Genomic DNA, 10,000 nt, shown 5'->3' with positions numbered 1-10,000 from the left:
CAGCATCAACAAAAATAGGACGTTTACTTCATACTTGCTCACCATTGTGGCGTTTGAATTCTAAATGCAGCACAGGCCAGTTCTGTCAATAAGCGCTGGAAATACACTCAGCGCTCTTTCAATCAGTGCCATGCTGACTCTACAAGCCAAGGCGTGTGTGTGTGTGTGTGTGTGTGTTCTTGTATTTCTTCCCTTCTTGAGACATTAACGAGGAAAAGCACCTTCCGTATGAGGACGGGTGAACAAGTTAGGACCGAAGTCCTGGTCCCAATACGGAAAAACATTGCATCTAATAGAGATTGTCTCATTTGCACTCCTTGTGGTGAAATCTATCAAAATTAGGGTTGTCCCAAAAAGGAGGGATTTTTCAAATTGACTGTGTGTCGGTTTTAAAAGCACTCCCCCTCTGGTCAACATATGTAATAACAAGTGTGTGTGTAAGAAATTGAAATGCGCCCCCTTTGGACAAAATTAATTTTTAAAAAAAATAAATAAATATGTATATAGAGACATACTGTAATAACTTGAAGTAAATAATGAAGAATAAAAAACAATTAAACAAATAAAAATAAAAAATCACTAAAAGCAGCCTTTTTCTCGCAATGTGTCGACTTTTTTCTTATAAAATTGGGGACAATTTCTCATATTTTTTCTGTTTCTGTAATATTGCAATGTTTTTCTCGTAAAATAACTTTTTAACGTAAAATCAATTACTTTTTAAAGCAAAACGGTGACATTTGTCTTACAAAATTCTGACTTTTATCACAATATTGCCAATTTTTTTGTTGTTCTCGTAAAATAGTGACATTTTTTGAGTAAAATTACGACTTTTGTCCTAATTTTGCCAAGTAAAATTCCGATTATTATTGTTATATTGCCAAAATGTATAAGGTTCAAGGTTCAACTTTATTGTCCCCGCGGGAAAATTTGTCTTGGGCACAGTGCATCATTGCTTTCTTAACATACACAAAAACAACAGAACAAAAACACAAGCGCAGACACAACTACAACCAGACAACTAACATTTAAACATCAGAACATGGAGCTTGATAGACATAGATGGCACTTTGATGTAGGCATAAAATCTACAGTATGGAGATAAAGATAAAGTGCCAGTGTGCATTGCACTAGAGCTCATAGATAAAGTGCTTTGTGCTAAAGTGCTTAGCACAAAACTTATAAAACTTATTTTATAAGTTTTCTTATAAAATTGACTTTTGTCGAGTAAAATTACAACTCTTTTCATAAAATTGCCAAAATGTTAAGCTTTTTTTGTAAAATTGCGACTGTTATTGAGTAAAATTCCAACTGAGATCGGTAGGTTGTGAGTTCGAACCCCGGCCGAGTCATACCAAAGACTATAAAAATGGGACCCATTACCTCCCTGCTTGGCACTCAGTATCAAGGGTTGGAATTGGGGGTTAAATCACCAAAAATTATTCCTGGGCGCGGCCACCGCTGCTCCTCACTGCTCCCCTCACCTCCCAGGGGGTGAACAAGGGGATGGGTCAAATGCAGAGGACAAATTTCACCACACCGAGTGTGTGTGTGACAATCATTGGTACTTTAACTTTAAAAGTGCTCCCCCTTTGGTCAACATATGAAATAACAAGTGTGAGTAAAAAATTGAAATGCTCCCCCTCTGGCCAACATATGTAATAATAAGTGTGTGTAAGAAATTGAAATGCGCCCCCTTTGGCCAAAATTAGTTTAAAAAAATATGTATATAGAGACATACTGTTATAACTTGAAGTAAATAATGAAGATTAAAAACCAATTACAAACAAAAAATTCAATACAAATTTTTTTTTTTTTACTAAAAGCAGCCTTTTCCTCAGAATGTGTCGACTTTTTTCTTATAAAATTGTGGACAATTTCTCATATTCTTTCTGTTTCTGTAATATTGCAACATTTTTTCGTAAAATAACTTTTTAACGGTAAAATTAATTGCTTTTTAATGCAAAACGGTGACATATGTCATATAGAATTCTGACTTGTATCACAATATTGCCAATGTTTTTGTTGTGCTTGTAAAATAGTGAATTTTTTTCAGTAAAATTATGACTTTTGTCCTAATTTTGCCAAGTAAAATTCCGATTATTATTGTAATATTGCCAAAATGTATACGTTTTCTTATAAAATTGTGACTTTTGTCGAGTAAAATTACAACTCTTTTCATAAAATTGCCAAAATGTTAAGCTTTTTTTGTAAAATTGCGACTGTTATTGAGTAAAATTCCAACTGAGATCGGTAGGTTGTGAGTTCGAACCCCGGCCGAGTCATACCAAAGACTATAAAAATGGGACCCATTACCTCCCTGCTTGGCACTCAGTATCAAGGGTTGGAATTGGGGGTTAAATCACCAAAAATTATTCCCGGGCGCGGCCACCGCTGCTCCTCACTGCTCCCCTCACCTCCCAGGGGGTGAACAAGGGGATGGGTCAAATGCAGAGGACAAATTTCACCACACCGAGTGTGTGTGTGACAATCATTGGTACTTTAACTTTAAAAGTGCTCCCCCTTTGGTCAACATATGAAATAACAAGTGTGTGTAAGAAATTGAAATGCTCCCCCTCTGGCCAACATATGTAATAACAAGTGTGTGTAAGAAATTGAAATGCGCCCCCTTTGGCCAAAATCAGTTTAAAAAAATATATAAAATATCTATATAGAGACATACTGTTATAACTTGAAGTACATAATGAAGATTAAAAACCAATTACAAACAAAAAATTAAATACCATTTTTTTTTTTTTTACTAAAAGCAGCCTTTTTCTCAGAATGTGTCGACTTTTTTCTTATAAAATTGTGGACAATTTCTCATATTCTTTCTGTTTCTGTAATATTGCAATATTTTCTCGTAAAGTCACTTTTTAATGTAAAATAAATTACTTTTTAATATGACATTTGTCATACAGAATTCTGACTTGTATCGCAATATTGCCAATGTTTTTGTTGTGCTTGTAAAATGGTGACATTTTTTTCAGTAAAATTATGACTTTTGTCCTAATTTTGCCAAGTAAAATTCCGATTATTATTGCAGTATTGCACAAAATGTGTACGTTTTCTTATAAAATTGTGACTTGTCGAGTAAAATTACGACCCTTTTCATAAAATTGCCAAAATGTTAAGCTTTTCTTGTAAACGTGCGACTGTTATTGAGTCAAATTCCAACTTTTATCATGATATTGCACCAATGTTCAGTTTTTCTCGTAAAATTACGACTTTTATTATAATACTGCCAAACGTTTTTCTTGTGAAATTGTGACCTTTTTCTTGTGAAATTGTGACCTTTTTCTTGTGAAATTCCAACTCATTTTTCACTACAAGCTTTTTTATATAGTTGCATAGTTTGTATATGGTATTAATGTTGTAAATACAAATCTTTATATATCTAGGAAGGGTGGTCCTAAAGAGGTAGGCATTTTTCGGAGGTCTCAAGAAGGTAACAACTACAAGAGTGTGTGTGTGTGTGTGTGCGCGCCCTCGCATCCAGCCGGAATATTCTATTACCAATCTAATTGCACATTCCGCTCTGACAAGACCTCATTAAAGCGTAATTATACACATGTTGTTTTCTACAAACATCTCCATTTGAGTCTCTCTGCCTTGTAATTGTTCAGCGGGGACGGCCGGTTGAGATTTTGCAGATTGAAGAAGACGCAGAAGAAGAGCGAGCGAGGAAAGAGAGAGAGAGAGAGAGAGAGAGTGAGGAGTGTGTGGAAGTAGGTCATGCCTCTCCATAAACAAGGCACGGTTTCTAAAATAATACACCCATCCAGTGGAAGTAATGGCAAACAAGTGAGCGAATGCAGAGCTCATGTAATATTTACAGAGCACTAATACATAGATGGCAGCTTTCTTTCTCAAGAAGGACCCACCCCTCTAACCTAGAGCTTTTTTCTCTTTTTTTCATCATCCCCCTCCCTACCCTTTCCTACTTGCCATTTGAATTTCAGAGAAGTGCATTGATATGGCAGGGAATGTGTGTGTGTGTGTGTGTGTGTGTGTGTGTGTTCCTGCTCCCATCCATGCAGTTTTTACTTGCTCTTTACCCACCCCCTGCACATTGGCTACATCCCGGGCCCTAATCCAGACTATTTGCGGCATGGCCGATGATATTACTGCGGAGAATTGTCCTTTTAAAATACTTCTTCAAGGCCCAGCTGGTGCTGTGAGGTCACCAGGCGCTCGTGCAGCGTGGAGCCCAGCATGGAGCCTCCCGGGCCCCGCCGCTAACTGACTGTGTCGGCTTGAGACCGGGCCCTTGGGACTTTTTGCCCCCCCCCTGCTGCCTGTTAGGGCAAAGACCTTGAAGGAATAAAGTCTTCCGCGTGTTTGCAGGGTTAAATTCCAGTGAGAAATGTACAGTTTATCTTTTTTTTTTTTTTTTAATCTGGACTATAAATTCAGATTTTTATTACAAACCCCGTTTCCATATGAGTTGGGAAATTGTGTTAGATGTAAATATAAACGGAATACAATGATTTGCAAATCCTTTTCAAGCCATATTCAGTTGAATGCACTACAAAGACAAGATATTTGATGTTCAAACTCATAAACTTTATTTTTCTTTTGCAAATAATAATTAACTTAGAATTTCATGGCTGCAACACGTGCCAAAGTAGTTGGGAAAGGGCATGTTCACCACTGTGTTACATGGCCTTTCCTTTTAACAACACTCAGTAAACGTTTGGGAACTGAGGAGACACATTTTTGAAGCTTCTCAGGTGGAATTCTTTCCCATTCTTGCTTGATGTACAGCTTAAGTTGTTCAACAGTCCGGGGGTCTCCCTTCTGCTATTTTAGGCTTCATAATGCGCCACACATTTTCAACGGGAGACAGGTCTGGACTACAGGCAGGCCAGTCTAGTACCCGCACTCTTTTACTATGAAGCCACGTTGATGTAACACGTGGCTGGGCATTGTCTTGCTGAAATAAGCAGGGGCGTCCATGGTAATGTTGCTTGGAGCCCTCCAAAACCTGTATGTACCTTTCAGCATTAATGGCGCCTTCACAGATGTGTAAGTTACCCATGTCTTGGGCACTAATACACCCCCATACCATCACAGATGCTGGCTTTTCAACTTTGCGCCTATAACAATCCGGATGGTTCATTTCCTCTTTGGTCCGGAGGACACGACGTCCACAGTTTCCAAAAACAATTTGAAATGTGGACTCGTCAGACCACAGAGCACTTTTCCACTTTGCTTCAGTCCAACTTAGATGAGCTCAGGCCCAGCGAAGCCGACGGCGTTTCTGGGTGTTGTTGATAAACGGTTTTCGCCTTGCATAGGAGAGTTTTAACTTGCACTTACAGATGTAGCGACCAACTGTAGTTACCGACAGTGGGTTTCTGAAGTGTTCCTGAGCCCATGTGGTGATATCCTTTACACACTGATGTCGCTTGTTGATGCAGTACAGCCTGAAGGATGGAAGGTCACGGGCTTAGCTGCTTACATGCAGTGATTTCTCCAGATTCTCTGAACCCTTTGATGATATTACGGACCGTAGATGGTACATTCCTTGCAATAGCTGGTCGAGAAAGGTTTTTCTTAAACTGTTCAACAATTTGCTCCCGCATTTGTTGACAAAGTGGTGACCCTCGCCCCATCCTTGTTTGTGAATGACTGAGCATCTACTTTTATACCCAATCATGGCACCCACCTGTTCCCAATTTGCCTGTTCACCTGTGGGATGTTCCAAATAAGTGTTTGATGAGCATTCCTCAACTTTATCAGTATTTATTGCCACCTTTCCCAACTTCTTTGTCACGTGTTGCTGGCATCAAATTCTAAAGTTAATGATTATTTGCAAAAAAAAATATTTTTTTATCAGTTTGAACATCAAATATGTTGTCTTTGTAGCATATTCAACTGAATATGGGTTGAAAATTATTTGCAAATCATTGTATTCCGTTTATATTTACATCTAACACCATTTCCCAACTCGTATGGAAACGGGGTTTGTATAATATTGCCAACAGTTTTAAGTTTTCTTAAAGATTGTGACTTTTGTCAAGTAAAATTACGTGGGATTTACGTGGGATCTGAGCCGAGGATGTCATTGTGGCTTGCGCAGCCCTCTGAGACACTTGTGATTGAGGGCTATATAAATACACTTTGATTGGTTGATTGATATAGTAGTAAAGCACGTTCCACCGAATCTGTGGTAATAAAGTGCACAAAAACATGGTAAAAAATGAAGTCGAGGATATTTCTTGCATATTTAATAACTACAACTAAAACGAGAATTTTAAACAACCTTGAACAGAGGAAAAACAGCATTTGTTACTCGCCCCTGCTACCTAAAAATTAGTCTTTCCCATAAAATATAATAATTTAAATCCTTATATGCCAACACATCTATGAGCGTCTGTGTTAGTGTTATTAACTTACAACGGCATTCTTTTTGTTTTGTTTCAGTTTCACAAATTCCCCAGTAAATTCACCAAGACGTCACCGTGGAGTTCTTGAGTCTGTTTAGCTGATTGGAGAGCTAGCTTCCGCAGCTAGTGGCTCCATGACGATGACTTCTGTTTTGTTTGATCAGCCGTTTTACTGCCCTGTTACAGACACCGTTTGGAAACAATTAAGATTTACAGAATCTTTCTGTGTAAATAACTAATTTCACAGTGTATATATCTGCGGCTTATAGTTTGGTACGGTTAATCTCTGGAAAAAAAAAAAATCCTCTTAAATTTAGAGGGTGTGGCCCATATACTGGTCCATCAAATATGATACTTGTGGGCGAAATCTTTGTTGGCAAGCACAAACCAGACGTTTCTTGTGGTTTATTACCAGGCTCGTGTAGATCGCAGGGGGGATTGTAACCCACTCCTCTATACATATGTTCTCCAAATACTGAAAGTTTTGAGGCTGTCACTTGGCAGCTTTGGAAGAGTTTTTGACGTGTGACTGTGTACCAAAGCAATACTGGTAATGGAAGTACTGCCTGTTTACCCAGAAAAGTAGCAAGTTTTGCTGACGTCTTAATTACGCTGACGTGCATTTTGACAATGCATGAAATGAGACGTCAATCACAGAGCGACCAGCATCGGCGCCACTTAGCGCCCGGAAAAAAAAAAAACCCTGCCAGCCCGTCACTGTTGACAAGTAAGCATCACGCAGACGTGGAAAATAAATATAATGTCATTAGCTCATCCCTGCTTGGATGTATCACAATTTGTTTCGGTTTTTTTTAACGGCAGAAATTGTCTTTACTTTGTTTTATTTATACAGTTGTCTGCCTGAAATATTCCATTCTTAGCACAATTAAAGTCACACATCACACATCAAACATCGGCGGGTGTTTGATGTGAACGTAATGTTTAACAGGAAATCGAGGCACTTCTTTGTTATCGCAAAGGAAAATCATCTGAAAAACACTAATTATAACAACCTGCTCTTGTTAGAGTATACATACAACGTGTGTGTGTGTGTGTGTGTGTGTGTGTGTTCTTGTATTTCTACCCTTCTTGAGACATCAACAAGGAAAAGTACCTTCCATAACAAGTTAGGACCTAAATTATGATCCCGATACGGAAAACCATTGCATCTAATAGAGAGCCAAACACTAGAGTCCGTGAACATTGCTCCAAAGTCAGGATCATAATATTACACCAGTGTTCAGTTTGTCTCGTAAAATTTTGACTTGCGTTGAGTAAAATGACGACTTTTGTTATAATACTGCCAAAATTCTAAGTTTTTCTTGTGAAATTGTGACCTTTTTCTTGTGAAATTCCAACTCATTTTTCACTACAAGCTTTTTTATATTTGCATAGTTTGTACATAGTATTATATACAATTAATGTTATTCTTTCTGTTTCTGTAATATTGCAATATTTTCACGTAAAATAACTTTTTAATGGTAAAATTAATTACTTTTTAATGCAAAACGGTGACATTTGTCATATAAAATTCCGACTTATCACAATATTGCCATTTTTTTTGTTGTTCTTGTAAAATAGTGACATTTTTTGAGTAAAATGATTACGTTTGTCCTAATTTTGCCAAGTAAAATTCCGATTATTATTGTAATATTGCCAAAATTTATAAGTTTTCTTATAAAATTGTGACTTGTCGAGTAAACCTACGACTCTTTTCATAAAATTGCCAAAATGTTAAGCTTTTCTTGTAAAATTGCGACTGTTATTGAGTAAAATTCCAAATTTTATCATAATATTGCACCAATGTTCAGTTTTTCTCGTAAAATTTTGACTTGCTTTGAGTAAAATTACAACTTTTATTATAATACTGCCAAAAGTTTTTCTTGTGAAATTGTGACCTTTTTCTTGTGAAATTGTGACCTTTTTCTTGTGAAATTCCAACTCATTTTTCACTACAAGCTTTTTTATATTTGCATAGTTTGTATATAGTATTAATGTTGTAAATACAAGTCTTTATATATCTAGGAAGGGTGGTCCTAAAGAGGTAGGAATTTTTTGGAGGTCTCAAGAAGGTAACCAATACAAGAGTGTGTGTGTGTTCTTGTATTTCTACCCTACTTGACACATCAACAAGGAAAAGTACCTTTAACATGAGGACCGGTGAACAAGTTAGGACCGAAATCATGGTCCCGATACGGAAAACCATTGCATCTAATAGAGAGCCAAACACTAGAGTCCGTGAACATTGCTCCAAAGTCAGGATCATAATATTGCACCAATGTTCAGTTTGTCTCGTAAAATTTTGACTTGCGTTGAGTAAAATGACGACTTTTGTTATAATACTGCCAAAATTCTAAGTTTTTCTTGTGAAATTGTGACCTTTTTCTTGTGAAATTCCAACTCATTTTTCACTGCAAGCTCTTTTACATTTGCATAGTTTGTATATATAGTATTAATGTTGTAAATACAAATCTTTATATATCTAGGAAGGGTGGTCCTAAAGAGATAGGCATTTTTCGGAGGTCTTAAGAAGGTAACAAATCGTAAACAACCCTACTTGAGACATCAACAAGGAAAATTGCCTTCCATATGAGGACCGGTGAACAAGTTAGGACCGAAATTATGGTCCCGATACGGAAAACCATTGCATCTAATAGAGAGCCAAACACTAGAGTCCGTGAACATTGCTCCAAAGTCAAGATCATAATAATGCACCAATGTTCAGTTTTTCTCGTAAAATTTTGACTTGCGTTGAGTAAAATTACGACTTTTATTACAATACTGCCAAAATGCTAAGTTTTTCTTGTGAAATTGTGACCTCTTTCTTGTGAAATTCCAACTCATTTTTCACTACAAGCTTTTTTATATTTGCATAGTTTGTATATAGTATTAATGTTGTAACTACAAATCTTTATATATCTAGGAAGGGTGGTCCTAAAGAGGTAGGCATTTTTCAGAGGTCTTAAGAAGGTAACAAATTGTAAACAACCCTACTTGAGACATCAACAAGGAAAATTGCCTTCCATATGAGGACCGGTGAACAAGTTAGGACCGAAATTATGGTCCCGATACGGAAAACCATTGCATCTAATAGAGAGCCAAACACTAGAGTCTGTGAACATTGCTCCAAAGTCAGGATCATAATATTACACCAGTGTTCAGTTTGTCTCGTAAAATTTTGACTTGTGTTGAGTAAAATTACGACTTTTATTACAATACTGCCAAAATGCTAAGTTTTTCTTGTGAAATTGTGACCTTTTTCTTGTGAAATTCCAACTCATTTTTCACTACAAGCTTTTTTATATTTGCATAGTTTGTATATATAGTATTAATGTTGTAAATACAAATCTTTATATATCTAGGAAGGGTGGTCCTAAAGAGGTAGGCATTTTTCGGAGGTCTTAAGAAGGTAACAAATCGTAAACAACCCTACTTGAGACATCAACAAGGAAAATTGCCTTCCATATGAACAAGTTAGGACCGAAATCATGGTCCCAATACGGAAAACCATTGCATCTAATAGAGAGCCAAACACTAGAGTCCGTGAACATTGCTCCAAAGTCAGTTTTTTTTTTGTTGATTTAATGTGCATACAAAAGTAAACATTGACA

This window comes from Entelurus aequoreus, linkage group LG26, assembly GCF_033978785.1.
Source record: "Entelurus aequoreus isolate RoL-2023_Sb linkage group LG26, RoL_Eaeq_v1.1, whole genome shotgun sequence".
In the NCBI taxonomy this organism is placed as follows: Eukaryota; Metazoa; Chordata; class Actinopteri; order Syngnathiformes; family Syngnathidae; genus Entelurus; species Entelurus aequoreus.
Note: the sequence above shows the minus strand (reverse complement) of the source record.